At 39.4% G+C, this 15750-nt stretch overlaps 1 long non-coding RNA gene and 1 pseudogene across 3 annotated transcripts in view; one reads left to right on the plus strand and one right to left on the minus strand.

Annotated features, from left to right (window-relative positions):
* Positions 1–2521: 2521 nt before the first annotated feature.
* LOC307196926 (large ribosomal subunit protein uL4-like) lies at positions 2522–4285 on the plus strand (annotated as a pseudogene). The gene has a single exon. The product of its transcript is annotated as a large ribosomal subunit protein uL4-like (transcript).
* A 1429-nt stretch (positions 4286–5714) lies between these two features.
* The window catches only part of LOC307197229, a 143200-nt gene continuing 133164 nt past the window's right edge, over positions 5715–15750 (minus strand). For both annotated transcript variants that reach the window (XR_013831357.1, XR_013831358.1), the window contains one exon: positions 5715–9890. This is a non-coding gene — a long non-coding RNA (uncharacterized lncRNA). The remainder of the gene's footprint in view (positions 9891–15750) is intronic.

Genomic DNA, 15750 nt, shown 5'->3' on the forward strand with positions numbered 1-15750 from the left:
ACTCTCACGGTTTGGGGTGCATGCTGCCTGTACATCAGCTGCTACAAGACGAACCCTGAATGCTAGTTTCACTTTTCACCATGTTTTGTAAAAACAAAAATCCTCTTCGGATTTCTTTTGATTATCAAAGACAGGTACTAATGTACTAATGTAGGTCTTTTGTGAAAGTGAAGTGGTGTATAGCGAACTTTAAAAAGCAGAGAATACCCATACATAAATTCCTCCCATGAGTGTTGGGGACTTTTTTGTAACAGCATTAACTTTTTACAACACCAGGGAATTATGCATTGCACAGCACAAATGATGTATTAAACCCTGGTGGATTAGGAGCACTGATGCACTTTTAAAAAGTGCCATATTGTTCTACTGGATAAACTGGGCATTGGGAGGATGGAGATGTAAAATTCAGCACTGATTTCACTTCTATGTACAACTGGACAACCAGAAGAACATATTTTCAAAATTCAAATGGAACTTACTGTGGCATGCCAAATCATTTTAGTAACTGTATTTACTTTGTATAGTATGCTGCCACATCTTTTGAATAGTGGTCCTTTTCTAAAATTCACAAGGTCTTGGGTAAATTATTGCTTTTAAACAATTTAACTTTTTTCTTTTAGCTACTGCTAAATATGCAATAAAAACTGCATATAGCTTCATTTGATATAGAATAGAATTTTAGTGTCATTAAAAAATACAAAGGATTTAGTGACTATAGCTTTTAAAAGAACCTCAATAAAATATCTTTTTTTCTCAGTGTATATTTCAATGAAACCACTAAAATTGGACTCAAAAGACTAGCCCTCGGGCTTCCCTGGTGGCGCAGTTGTTGAGAGTCCGCCTGCCGATGCAGGGGACACAGATTTGTGCCCCGGTCCGGGAAGATCCCACATGCCGCGGAGCGGCTGGGCCCGTGAGCCATGGCCGCTGAGCCTGCGCATCCGGAGCCTGTGCTCTGCAACGGGAGAGGCCACAGCAGTGAGAGGCCCGCGAACCGAAAAAAAAAAAAAAAAAAAAAAGACTAGCCCTTACTGCTTCTAATTAATCTTAAAAGAATAAGTTATAAATTTGTAATGTAACGTGATGAAAACACATGAGACATTCATACTTTAGCATATTTGAATCTGAAGAAGTCTTGAAAATTGCTAGTACCACTTTCCTTAGAAATAAATGGATGTGATTTGCATTTCCCTGATGGTTAATGATGTACCTGTTAGCCATCTGTATGTCTTCTTTGGGAAAAATATCTATTTAGATCTTCTGCCAATTTTTATTTGAATTGTTTGTGATTGTTCTGCTATTGATTTGTATGAGTTCTTTATGTATTTTGGATATTAGCCCCTCCTTATCAAATATATGATTTGAAAATATTTTCTCCCATTCAGTAGGTTGCCTTTGCATTTTGTTAATGGTTTCCTTTGCTGTGCAGAGGAAATGAAAGTGGTTTGATGTCATCCCACTTGTCAATTTTTGCCTTTGTTACTTCTGTTTTTGATGTTGGATTTAAAAAATTATTGCTAAGACCTATGTCAGGAGCTGACCACCTATATTTTCATCCAGGAGTTTTATGGTTTCAGGTCTTATGTGAGGTGTCACCTCACACCTATTAGAATGGCTATTATCAAAAAAAAAAGAAATAACAAGTGTTGGAGAGGATGTGGAGAAAAGGGAGCCCTTGTGCACTGTTGGTGGGAATGTAAATTGCTGCAGCCACTATGGAAAATAGTATGGAGGTTCCTCAGAAAATTAAAAATAGAACTACCATATGATCCAGGTATTCCACTTCTTTGTATTTATCTGAAGGAAGTTTGCAAAGATATATGCACCTCCACGTCCATTGCAGCATTATTTACAATGGTCAACACATGGAAACAATGGAATATTATTCAGCCATAGAAAAGAATAAAATCTTGTCATTTACGACAACATGGGTGGACTAAAGGGCATTATCCTAAGTGAAATGTCAGACAAAGACAAATACCACAAGATCTCTCGCATATGAGAAATCCAAATCTAAAACAAACAAAACAAACAAACAAAAAAAAAACAAATCATGTAGGACTGTAGTATCTGCTACTGAGAAAAAAATCTGTGTATAGGTGGACCCCCACAGGTCAAAATTGTGTTGTTCAAGGGCCGACTGTAATCTCATAATCTAAATGTTAATAATGTTATCCAAAAAGATCTACTTATCAAAATTATATTGATATTTTTATTATAAAACTCATATTTATTCTTAAGCAAAAGTTCATCAATGCTTTTCATTGGGTTAGAATGATTGCTAATTTCAGATTATAACCGCTCATTTTTGTTCAGTACTATACAACCCAAATGCTGTATAGAAAATTGTAAGGATAAACAGAGTAATAAGCAATATTAAAAATAATATCAAAGAATATTAAGATAAAGACATTTTAAAAAATCAGCCTAAATTATGATTTACAGGCACATTAGATTATATTTTTAAAATTGGTTTAAAAAATTATGGAGACATAATGTAAAGCATGGTGACTATAGTTAATAGCACCAAATTGCATATTTGGAAGTTGTTAGAAGAGTAGATTTTGCTTTTCCTGTGGGAGCTGCCGGGTTGAGGGGAGCGTGGCCTTCTCCTCTCCCGCCATGGTGTGTGCTCGTCCACTGATATCAGTGTACTCTGAAAAGGGGGAGTCAGCTGGCAAAAATGTCACTTTGCCTGCTGTGTTCAAGGCTCCCATTCGACCAGATATTGTGAACTTTGTTCACATCAACTTGCGCAAAAACAACAGACAGCCCTATGCTGTCAGTGAATTAGCAGGTTATCAAACCAGTGCTGAGCCTTGGGGTACTGGCAGGCCTGTGGTTCGAATTCCCAGGGTTTGAGGTGGCGGCACTCACTGTTCTGGCCAGGGTGCTTTGGGAAATATGTGTCTTGGGGGCCGTATATTTGCGCCAACCAAGACCTGGCGACATTGGCACCGCAGACTGAATACAATGCAGAAGCGATATGCCATCTGCTCTGCGTTGGCTGCCTCATCTTTACCAGCGCTGGCCATGTCTAAAGGTCATCGTACAGAGGAAGTTCCTGAACCTCCTTTGGTAGTTGAAGATAAAGTTGAAGGCTACAAGAAGACCAAGGAGGCCGTTTTGCTTCAGAAGAACCTTAAGGCCAGGAATGATATGCAAAAAGGTCTACGGTTCGCAGCGAATGAGAGCTGGCAAAGGCAAAGTGAGACACCGTCGCCGTATCCAGCGCAGGGGACCCTGCATCGTCTATAATGAGGACAACGGTATCATCAAGGCCTTCAGAAACATCCCTGGAACTACTCTGCTTAATATAAGCAAACTGAACATTTTGAAACTTGCTCCTGGGGGGCATGTGCGACGCTCCTGCATTTGGACTGACAGTGCTTTTCCGCAAGTTAGAGGAGCTGCATGGCACTTGGCGTAAAGCTGCTCCCCTCAAGAGTAACTACAACCTCCCCACGCACAAGATGCTCAATACAGACCTTAGCAGCATCTTGAAAAGCCCAGAGATCCAAAGAGTCCTGCAAGCACCACGCAAGAAGATTCATTGCAGAGTCCTGAAGAAGAATCCACTGAAAAACCTGAGAATCATGTTGAAGCTAAACCCATATGCAAAGACCATGCACCGGAACACCATTCTTCGCCAGGCCAAGAACCACAAAATCCGGATGGATAGGGCAGCAGCAGCACTAGAAGCCAAATCGGATGAGAAGGGGATTCCAGGCAAGGAGCCTGTGGTGGGAAAGAAAGGAAAGAAGGCTGTTTGCGTTAAGAAGCTGAAGAAGCGAAAGAAAGCTTTGGTGGGAAAGATGTCCCCAGTGACTAAGAAACAAGCAGCTGAAAAGAAGCCCGCTAAAAAGAAGCCTGCAGAAAAGAAACCCACCACAGAGGAAAAGAAGGCTGCGGCATAAACTTAAATTTGCTTATTCGGTAAAGGTCAAATCATTTTGGACAGCTAATTTTGAATAAAGACCTGATCAAAGAGAAGTGAGAAACATGAGAAAAAAAAAAAAGAGTAAGTCTTAAAAGTTCTCACACCAGAAAAACAAATGTTGTAACTGTATGATGACGCATGTCAACTAGACTTATTGTGGTGATCATTTCACCATGTATACAAATAGCAAATCATTATTTGTACACCTGGAACTAATATAATGTTATAGATCAATTATACCTCAATTAAAAAAAGTGAAAAAAAATTGGTTTAAAAATTGAAGAAAAAACTAACACAAAGCTGAAGTTATTTTAGATGATGTGTTTGTTAAATTTTTAACTGAAAACTTTAAATACATCTTAATTTCAATGTGTTCGTTAAATACTGAATCCTGACAGGTACTATTTTACTGTAAATATTTTTCCTTGGCCAAATATGTGTTTACCAGCTTGTACATCAGGCTCAATTCTATAATAGAGTCTCTTTTCAGATTAAAGAATGCAATGAGCTTTCTTAAGAGACTCAGCTTCTGCAGCCTTGCGGGTTTCACAGTTATAAACAGCTAGTGGTAGAGGGCACTGCTGTTTTAAATAATAGTGTTGTGGGTCACATTTTCAATTCTTTTGTTTGTTTTCTGACCAACAGCCTCACTTCTAAGTGGCCTGATCTAATTTCTTCCAGATTATAAAAATCAATACAGGTTAACATGACTGATGCAAGAAACCAGAATGAAAAAAACTGAAGTTACCATATAAGTCTATAAACTGAGATTTACTTACAAATGTGCTGCCCTAATTCAATGCAGAAGGACTCGACGGATAAGACAGAGCAACACACTCTGCCACTGGATATTAAGTAATCGAGTAAAATGTTATTTCATTAGTCCTTTTACCTATTACTTAATTATGAATAAAGGTGACTTTTAAATTGTAAAAATTGGAAAATTATACATGATTTGTTAACTTAGCTTAACTTTTTTTTTAACATCTTTATTGGACTATAATTGCTTTACAATGGTGTGTTAGTTTCTGCTGTATAACAAAGTGAATCAGCTATACATATACATATATCCCCATATCTCCTCCCTTTTGCATCTCCCTTAACTTTTGATCATCCCTTTATTTAAATCTACAGAATTAACTCCCCTTTCATATCATTCCCACCTTTGGACGATCAATATCATAATTTATGTTGTGGAGATAGTAAAACAACTTTTCTCTCTCATTACCTTATATTCTTTTTATTATTTACATTGTATTTTTACATTTTTTTCTCCCAGCTTTATTGAGGCTTAATACTTTATATTACCTGATTACCAGGCTTATTTAGGCCGGTTACGTGGAAGGATTTCGCCTAATCCCAAAGAACAAGGGTGAGGAGTGAGAGAAAATATTATGCACAGACATGTATGCAGAGCTCTTCCTGGAAGCAGAAGGGACTCATGCCTCCCCAGGGAAGTAGGGGAAATACCATCATTCAGCACGTGAACATCAAGACACACACAAAGCAGGTGTTGCGCGGAGCAAATGGAGCGACTTGAGGGATGGACCGCGATAAGGCTGCAGAAACTGAAGAGCACGCCACCCATTTTCCAAAAGAAATTTTCAAACTTCTTAATACATTTTTGCCTTAATCACCTTTAACTTCACAGTAAAATACCCTTGGAAAACATATCATTCATCTTTACATGTATTTATAGCTCAAATATGTACTCAGAATTTTCCATTAAGAATAATATACTATTCTTACTTTGCCTGAATTCACACAGGAGTGATTCTCTACAGAACTACACTTCATTTACTTTTTAAGTGTGTAACTCTGGAAATGATTTGAATATAATGAAAATGCTATTAAATACACTTTTGTTGAACAGAGTAATAAACCTCACTCACTTTAATAATCAGAATGTAACCCAGTCATTCATCTTCTTGGAGAACACTGCATGTCTGCTATAAAAGGTAACGGAGCTCTGAGTATGCCATTTCTCCTATTTTAATGTCAAACCAAAGCCAGGAAAGAATTATAAGGTATGACACATACATTGTTTGCTAAAACCAAACTCATAGCACTATATTTATGCCCTGGGTGCAAAAACCCTAAATGGATAGAAGGATAAGAGTGGCTTTATTTTACAACTTTACTGGTAAGAATTGCATAAAAGATATGTAAAAATGGTGGAAATTCTAAGACATCTTGGGGAATTATAAAGAAAAGTACATAAAATTATAGTGTGAGGAAGTTTGAGGAACACGTTTTGTGCTACTGAACACTGGTAGGACTCTGATTGAAGGGTGGAACTCATTCAGGCCTCCTCAATTACAAAGTAATAGTTACTTTTCTTTTCCTTTTGTTTAAAGCTCCCATATGAATACGCTTGGGGGAAAGCATTATTCCTTTTAGAATACTACTGAGATTTGAAGATTCAATGGTTCAAAGAATGTGGGGTTTAATGCAAAAAAAAAAAAGTATCTTTTAAAAAAGAACATGACTTGTCTATTCCACAGTCTAATCTTAATCTCTCCCCAGATAAAGCATATTCCTGTGTAATATTCTCTTAATATGAATACCATCATCTAGAAACATTCTCCATTAGAGTTAAGACTTCCTTAGCATCACATGGACTGATTGCTTTCATTTCAAAAATAATATAGTTAATTGCATTCTTATTTTAAAAAAAAAACCCTAAGTTTCTAAAACAACCTGGTTGCATTCATGTTAGGTACTCCAGTGACCCTTAGTTATTACAAACATATTACGAATTATATGTAATTAGCTGCACTTACCTTCTGCACTGCTGCCCAGACCGGAAACTGCAGGATCAGCTTTGATTCCACTCAGTCTCAAACCCGCACGATTCTCTGTCTTAATTTGCATTCAGAACACCACTGCGTTTGACCTGGATTGTTTGGGAGGATCCATGACTTTAAGCTCTTTATACAGGTCATGCTCGAGGCACAAGACCACAAGACATGGTTTGAATTAAGACCAGGTTTGGGTTTGCTGAACACTGTAAGGCAGTGGCTTTCAACCTTGCCAAAACATTGGAAGCACCTGGGGAACTGTAAAAAACATGTTGATGCCTGCAGAGATGATGATTTAATTGGTCAGAGAGCATTGCAAAAGTTCCCCAGGTGATTCTACTGTGCAGTCAGGTTTGGGAAGTACTTCTCTTAGCTGAGCATTGTCTTGCAGAGAGGAATGTAAGCACGACTGGATTTTGAGAAGGTATGTGGATGAGAGAGGAGAGAATCTGAAATTTTTGAGAGGCAAGGTTGTGATGATTAGTACAGGAAGATGAAATTTTTAGGGAAAATTAAAACAGATGTTGGAAAGGATCATCATGCAGTTACGCTGTACTGATGTGTCATATGGTGCTCTCTTCTATGTTCTCATACTCAGTAAATGCTCTGCAGTGTTGGTTACTTGGGGGATGGCTATATGTTGGCTGAGATAACGTTCTATCTCTACCAACCTACCACCCACAAGTCAGGGGGGGCCCTTGACAGTCCCTCCACATTCTATTTTAATTCCCTAGTTAACTGTCAGTCTCCTGCTTTAATTTGAATCTCTTTGAGAACGATTTTATCTTTTTCATCACTGTGAAACATTGTAGTGTGCCTGATAACTATCTAAAATTCAGCAAATGTTTGTTGAATGAATATTGAATAATGACGAAGTTGAATGAATAACTTAAGATTACTTTTGCAATTAGTTCAGTCTTTTTGGGCAAATAAACAAAATATTCCCACACAAATACTGACTTTTCTTCTTTCTTGCCTTAGAGTTTTAAATATTGATTCTCCTTTAAAGTCTCAGACGAACTCTTTCGAGACCCAGGACTCAGCTGGGGGCTCCTTTATCCCTTTAAAGAAGCTTCTGAAAGAGGTAATATGAAAAGTGACATCAAGGATAATAAATATACTGTGAATTCTAGGAGAGAGTTGCCTTGATAAAGCCTCTCAGACTTAAATAGCTCATCTTGGCTATCGAAGAGACATTACCTAAGACTACTTCTGCCCTTGGGAAGAACCATATGTATGATGTTAAAAGATTAGTGTGACAGTGCCAGCTTATCTGAGGAAAAATTCTCCTTCACAGCCAGCCAGGAAATATCCTTACTGAAATATAATCGAACAGCCCCAAATTCTGATTTGACAACAGGTATGCTTTGCTCTTCTACTTTGGGCGTACCCTGACTGTTCCAGCTGACTGTCTTCTATTCTATCCTAATATTCCCCGTTTTTACACTCTACCCTCTTTCTCATCACTCTCCCTCTGACATATTGATGAATTCTCCTAGTCATCTCTAGAACCCACATTAACCCTTCTAACAGATTATCGTTTCACCCTGTCCTAAAGAAAGCCTTCTCTTTTGGGTGTCATGAGTTCCAGTAGTTCACCTTCTGCACTCCACTGTTGTCATCTATTGACCTGAAAGCTGCTCGCCTCCACCCACATTCAATGAAGACTTTGGCAACAACCTTACTGTTCACAACAACACCTCTCATTTTCCTGGACCACTGTTGCTACTCAATTGTACTTTTGGTCCATAACAACTTTCATTTCCATCTCATGCTTTAGATAATCTCTGATCACAAACTCCTAGGCTTTAATCCCACTGAATTTATCCTTTGCCATAATTTGGAACTCCTTTCATAATTCTCTTCTGTCCCACTATTTTCTCCTACTGATGTAACTGGCTTTCTGTTGTATCATTTCAACAACTGTCTTGTTTTTATACTCAGTTGCCTCCATATTGTATCTTTCAGTTAGAACCAACCATTCCAACTCTACATTTGTCCACTCTCAATTGTCTGATACAGCAACCAGTAGCCACATGGTCTATTTGGCACATGAACTATGACAAATCTGAATTGAAATATGCTGTATGTGTGATACACACACCAGAATTCACTGACCTAGTGTAAAAAAAGAATGTAAAATCTCATTAATTACCTTGTTTGTGATAATCAATTCACAATGTGTATATATATATATATATATATATATACATACCTATATATAAAATCATCATTTTGTACTCCTTAAATATATACAATTTTTACTTGTCTATCATACCTCAATAAAGCTGGAAAGAATTTTTTAAAATTACAAATATGGCTTGCATGTGTGGTCTGCATTATATTTCTGTTGAGCAATGCTGATTAACATGTGTCAAGGAACTTATGTCCTTCACTGTCAACTCCTGAGCATTGAACTTGGTGAGAGAAATCATACAAATAGGTGTATTTCTAACCTAAAGGGTCCACTTCTAGCCTAAAATGACCATCACTACTCCTCAGACAACCTTTAACTTGTCCCCAGAGAATGCGAGCCCTAAACTATCTCTCACAATTCATACAAATGCGTACTGAGTGCCGACCATGCCAGTCACCAGGTTAGGAGCTGAGGATGGAGCAGTGAACAGGAGATAAGAGTCCTTACTCTCACAGTGGAGTCGGAAAAAAACAAGGCGCATCAGGAAAATATGTAGTTTGTTACACAGATCGAGTAGCTCTAGGCTAAACTGAAAATGTGATTCAGGCAATTGGGATAGAAGATGTCAACCGAGGAACACTGCAGAACTTGTAGACAGTGTCCTGAAAAGGCCTCAGTGAGGATGTGGCACCTGGAGGAGTGAAGAAGCTGAGCTATGATTCTTGGGGAGGAGCCTTCCAGGGAGAGGGAACATCAAGGGCAAAGTCCCGGCTGAGAGTGGAGTACAGCTAGAGGCCTGGACAAAGGCCTCTGTGGCCGGAACCAGGGCGCCAAGGAGAGAGAAGCAGATGGCTCAGCGAGCTTCCAAGTGAGGATGGCTGTGGGGGGCAGAACACAGGCAGATCAAATAGGTCACCATGTGGACTTTGGCTTTTCTGTCAAATATTTGGAGGGTCTTGTCCAGAGGGGTCATGCGATCAGGCTTAATTTTAACATGACTCTGGATGCAGCACTGAGAAAAGAGAGAAGAGAGGTGAGGTTAAAAGCAGGTAGAATGGTTATGAGACAACTGCAATAATCCAGGTGAGAGGTGAGGGTGGTTTCCACCAGGCTGGTAGCAAAAGAAGTGAAGTGTCTTCTCAACAGAGGTAGTGAAAGCCTCTTGGCTGAAGTGCTTCTCTGTGTCCAGATAATTTACCTACACCCCAACTCAGCTTTCCCTTTTTCCTTTTGTCAGAGGAAGCGTGACCCCATCCCCTCATTCATTGTCTGGATCCAGTCCACTTCCTACCAACCACTGTTGTCTCTAACATCTTTCCCTATTGGTTCAATAACTAAACTTAAGAAAATGAGCACTCCCTCAAGCATTCACTCTCTCCCCACCTCATTGTCAGCTCTATTCTTTTTCCTCCTTTATAATTCCTGTCTCCGGAATCTCACCTCACCATTCATCTCTCTACTGCACAGTGGCTCTAGTTGCCACCACGACAGGAAAATCCTTTTGACCTTCTGATTTGGAACTTCTTAGATAATTTAAAGTCCTCATTTTATTGGACATCTTTGTGGCATTTGATAATACTGATTATTCTCTTTTGGAATTTGGACTTTCCTCTGTTTACATTTATGTTGCCACTGGTCTGTTAAACACGAGTGCATAATCATATTTTACTTAACTTTGGTCTCTAATATCATGTATATAATTCAATTTTATGTACCTGGAGCGCATAAACATATATATACATATACATAAACAAATATATAAATACAAATTTATATATAAAATGATATACATACATATATACTATTTATATATATAATGGTTAATTATATAAGAATATTTAATCTCAGTTTCTATAGAGACTACTCTTTTCTTTTGTTCTTTTATTTCTGTCATTGAAAGAATTCAGCCTTCTCAATGGGTCTGTGGTACCTGTCTCCCCAAAATTAATGGAATTGTTTCCCTTTGCTCATACATAAGTTTCAAAGACAGAGACCTCTCTGCTTTCAAGGAAAGAGGATCCAGGGTTTTAGTTGCTAATGATTTTGGTCTCTAGGCTTCAAGGTCTATTGCAAAATAAAAGGAGTTAGCTTTCCCCCCTGCTCTGTGTATGGGTAACAGAAGTTTTAAGTTAGGAGTCATAAGGCAGATTGGCAAGGGGGTAGGTGAGGGAGAAGCTGCCTGGGAAACGTTGGGTTAGTGGATCAAGAGACCCCACTGGGCACTGAGTGAGGGCCCAGAACAATGAATCTAAGTCCTGCAAACAGCCAACCGACACCAGCTTTCCTGTGATAGAGAGCCCCAAGACCTAAGCCTTTTTATCCTTAGGAGTATCTCACCAGTTGTCTGTGTAGTGGGATCTGGCCCTAGTCTAAATACCCCAGGTGGACCACACTTCAGTGCTCAGGATACGTGTCAGCGCTAAGTTTGGAAGGCAGCGGAGAGGCGGGACTGACATCAGGCACAGGGGTGCCTGGGGCTGTGGGTGTGGAGGGGAGGAGGCCCTGCTCTGAGGCCTGAGGGGCTTGAAGGGGGAGCTCTCACGGGTGCGCTGGTTACCGATGACAGTTCTGTCTGGATGGGCCTCTTCTCATCATCACTGTCCAGATTATGCCTACCTCACATTTCATGGATGTTTAGCTACAAATTCAAATGTATGGGTTCTCCATGGCATACGGATAACAGAAACTATTTTAATAAAGAGAATGTTTGCACATAATGGATTACAACAGATACTCAAATCACTTTATAAAAGAAAAAGGTTACCATGTTTCTAGTACTTGATATGAACTTAATTGGTTTTACTAATTTATCTAAAGAAAAAATAATGTGTCAAGCAGAAAGGGAGACTTTATCCAGGAAAGGCAGAATGGAAAGAATAAAACAAAAACAGCTAAAAAAGTCTGTGGTTTTTCATATACTCTGGGTGAGGAGACAACGCAAAGACTTAAGTATTTCTGTGCCACAGAGAAAAGCTTTCTATATAATGAAGACAGAAGCATGAGTTTTTCTCTGGATTTCTCTTTTTCTGCCACATTTTTCCCTGATGGCTACTGATCATTGTGTTTCCAGAGTGAAGAAGATGATAAAGCCAACGTGACTACGGGACTATCCTGATCCCTGTAAAATCCTCAGCACTTTTACTCACTGCTACTCTAAGTAACTATAAACTTACTTAATGTGACGCAACAGTTGGAAAAGAGAGACAGCTGTGGTATGCTGACACCGCAGAAGGCTTAAAACTACCATTCTTTCCAAGTCAAAAATCTAACCGATTGTTTTTGAAATTCCTACCGAGTTTATTTTTTTCTTTTTAATTTTAACCATGATTTTAAAATATAGATATTTCTTATGAAAACCAAGTTTCTTACCTCTTTTGAAAAATTGATCTCAATCTGTATCTCCACATGGCCACAACTGGCTGGAGTTGACTAGAATGTGGAAACCTGGTAACTTGAAAATCCAGGTAGATGAGCCTGGAACCTTTCTGTCTCTTGATGACTCCTTACTTACCAACCACTGTCAGGGTCAAATTCTGGTTTTAAAAAATATAAATGCCTGGGCCTCACCCCAAGGCTTTCTCACTTGGAATCAGGAATAGTTTAAGAACTCCCCCAGTAATTTTATTATGCAACCAGAGTTGAGACCCACTATTCTAGACCAGTATTTCTCAGCCTTAATGTGTATTTGAATCAACTACAGAACTTGCTAAAATAAAGATCCGGATTCATCTGAGATTCTACATTTATAAAAAGCTCCCAGGTGATGCTGGGGCCCCAGCAGCATTCTCAACCTTACTTACTACTCACAAAATAGAAACTTCAAAATTTTCATGCTTAGTATTCAAATTCTGATAATTTCTCAGCATCAACAGAACTTTCCTCTGTTGACCCTAACACCTTTACACCTCTTTTCCCCCCCCAACTTAGATTCCACAGTCAGGCATCCTCATCGATGCTTTGCATTTTCTTCCTACTGTCCCTTCTTCTTGTTTACTCCTGGGAAAACTCCAGCCCTGATTACAGACAACACTTGCCCTGCAACTGAACAGCTGAACTCTCAATTGGAGGTAAACACTCAACCATGCAGATGATAGGCTTGGAAGTTGAGACTGCAAATCTCAAACGGACACTCAGAACAGCAAATCAATCCTGCTACTAACAGAATCACGCTCCCACTGTGAGCGGGAACTTTCAGCAAAGAAATACATACATCATAATTATAATCCACCTTCCCTCCTGCTATTATGTTAACCAGAGAAGCAGTGAGAACCAACAGAATGAGGCTGCATTCATGCCTACAGATAAGATACTTGCCTTTTTTTTCTTTTCTCTCCTGCCTTTCCTTTCAATGCCAGTGGAGCTGGAGCTTAGAAGAGGGAGGAGAGGGATCAGAGATCCAGACTCAACTCTCCACTCCCTTCCCACCACAGAGGCCCACACGCACACACACACCAACACACACTCTTGAGTCCGGAAGCTGGCACTTTGGAGAGAAGCCCTTTGACTTAGCTCTGTGGCTCCCAGTTTAAAATGAACATGACTGTGCCTCAAACACAAAGAAATAGGACTATAATAACAGATGTGGCTAAAAAGTTAAATAGTTTGGCAAAGGTACCACTAAGGAGTATGGGTTCACATAGCTCAGTAGAAGGGAAGCATAGTAATTGGGAAAATGTAGAGCTGTTTCCTACCGAGAGTCCTCAATTTACCAGTGACACTGGTAACTTTCATCTCTGCTTTGGCCACTGATTAGTCTTTTGATGGCTCACTAGTTGTACTGTTCACTAATTAGCCCCAGCATTGAATCTCTTTTCTTGGAACAGCACAATTTTATGCATCATTATTCCTCCCTTAAGTGAAAGAAAATTTTAAATGAAAATTAATATTACTGTGAATACATTATATTCCGCCATTACATTTTTTCTCAATCAGGAGAATATTTTTCCTTCTATTCATGTTGTCTGCTCATCCTGCTCATTAAATAGTAGGTTGTTAGATTCTTAATTATTTCAAATGTTGTAGTCTATTTACTCATTAATGTGCTCAGTCACAAATATTTATTGAATTCCATCTGCATGGTAGGCAGTTAGAATCAGTAATCAATTAAGCAAACTTTATCAAGGGCTTATAGTCTAAAATTTTCTCAGCTTTTCTTAAACTTGGTCTTATTGTTCCTAAAGTTGTATCCATTTTTTAAAAAATATATCAACTTTTCAATGCAAATTTTAAGAAAACAGAATTTCTTTCAAAGAGCTACATAGTTTTGTTACCTGAAAACTGGGTTCACCTCTTGGTGGTTGTTGAGCCAATAGACATAACCAAGCCAAAGTGTGGGAAGAGGAACGATTTATTACTTGCAGCAAGTGATGGAACCGAGCAGGACCCTGTGGGGCTCCTGGGCACAAAAGCCTTCCTGTGTCCCCCATTTCTTGATTACAGGAAATAGGCTTCATTCAGCCTCCATGACCCTCCCTGAGTTCCAATGGGCAGGTTCAAACAGTTGCTAATTAGGGAGGGGAGGGGATGTGGAGACCAGGGAGGAACAATCAAAAGAAACAACAGGGCAGCTTTGCGGCAGGGTCCAGGTTCCCCCTCATGGGATGCACACAACAATACCTTTGAGCTGTTTTGCGGATACTGAAACCCCAACCACGTGGGAGAAGTTAACTGACTGCTTCCCACCAGCACGTAGACCCCAGACTGGTTGAAACCAGAAGGTTGATGATGCTGACTCCCTATTATATTACCTCACCACCAACCAATCAGAACAATGTCCATGAGCTGACCACGCCCTGCTCCTTGAACACTCTAAGATGCCTCACTACCCCCTCCAGGTCAGGACACACAGTTTTGAGGGCACTAGTCCGCTGTGGCCCCCTTTGCCCGGCAAAGCAATAAAGCTATTCTTTCCTACTTCACCCAAAACTCTGTCTGCGAGATTTAATTTGGTGTCAGGGTACGGAAGCCCAAGTCGACTTCAGTAAGAACACTGGGGATCTTTCCCAAAGCAACGTTTCCCTGAACAGCAAAACTGGGGAAGTTTTAAGCTAAGGGTACATACATATTCATAAAGGGGCTTGAGCAGAGGAGAATTCATCATAGAATTGGGGCAAAGGTCGACAGAGTTCAAGCTTTAGTTGACTGAAGTCAGGATGGTCAACATCATCATTCCATCCTCCAACTGGGTGGGGGCCTTAGTTCCTACAGAACTCAAAGGTATATTAACATTATGTATTTCCCTTGAGGAGCAACTAGGACTGTATCACTGCACTATGCTTCACTGCCTTTCCTTTGTTACCTTAAGATCATTAATTACCAAGGCCTGTTCAAGGGCAAGCATGGTGGCCAGGCTCAGGAACAAAATCGCTTAGTGCAAAACGGGTTCTCTTATGTCAAGAAAGCCATGCCTGGTTCTCTTTCTCCCACGACCCCCTAACCTATCTGCTTACAGTTTCTCTCCAATTTGTTTATAAAATAGAGATTAAAAAAATAATAATAAAGTGTGTTTCTTATCTTCCTTGGAGTTTAGCATTGAAAGCATACATCTATCTATCAAACACACTAAAGAATATGATATTCTTAGTTTTACTTTTGTTAAAAAAACAAATTTCAACCGAGTAAATTTGAAGATCTAATTGGTTTCATTAGGCAATTCATGAATCGGGCAGCAGTCCAATCTGGTAACTAGCAGGGTGCTCTGAGGGGTTGTACAAAATGGAAGGTTTTTATAGGAAGAAGGGTGGGGCAAGGGAGCTATTAACAAAAAGAAAAGAAAGGGTTATTTTTAGGCCAAGACATGGGGGAAATGGGGGGAAGGAATTGCAAGCATTTAATTGTGTAGATTTCTCTTCTCCCTGGGTGGGGAAGGAGAG

This window comes from Stenella coeruleoalba, assembly GCF_951394435.1.
Source record: "Stenella coeruleoalba genome assembly, chromosome: 14".
In the NCBI taxonomy this organism is placed as follows: Eukaryota; Metazoa; Chordata; class Mammalia; order Artiodactyla; family Delphinidae; genus Stenella; species Stenella coeruleoalba.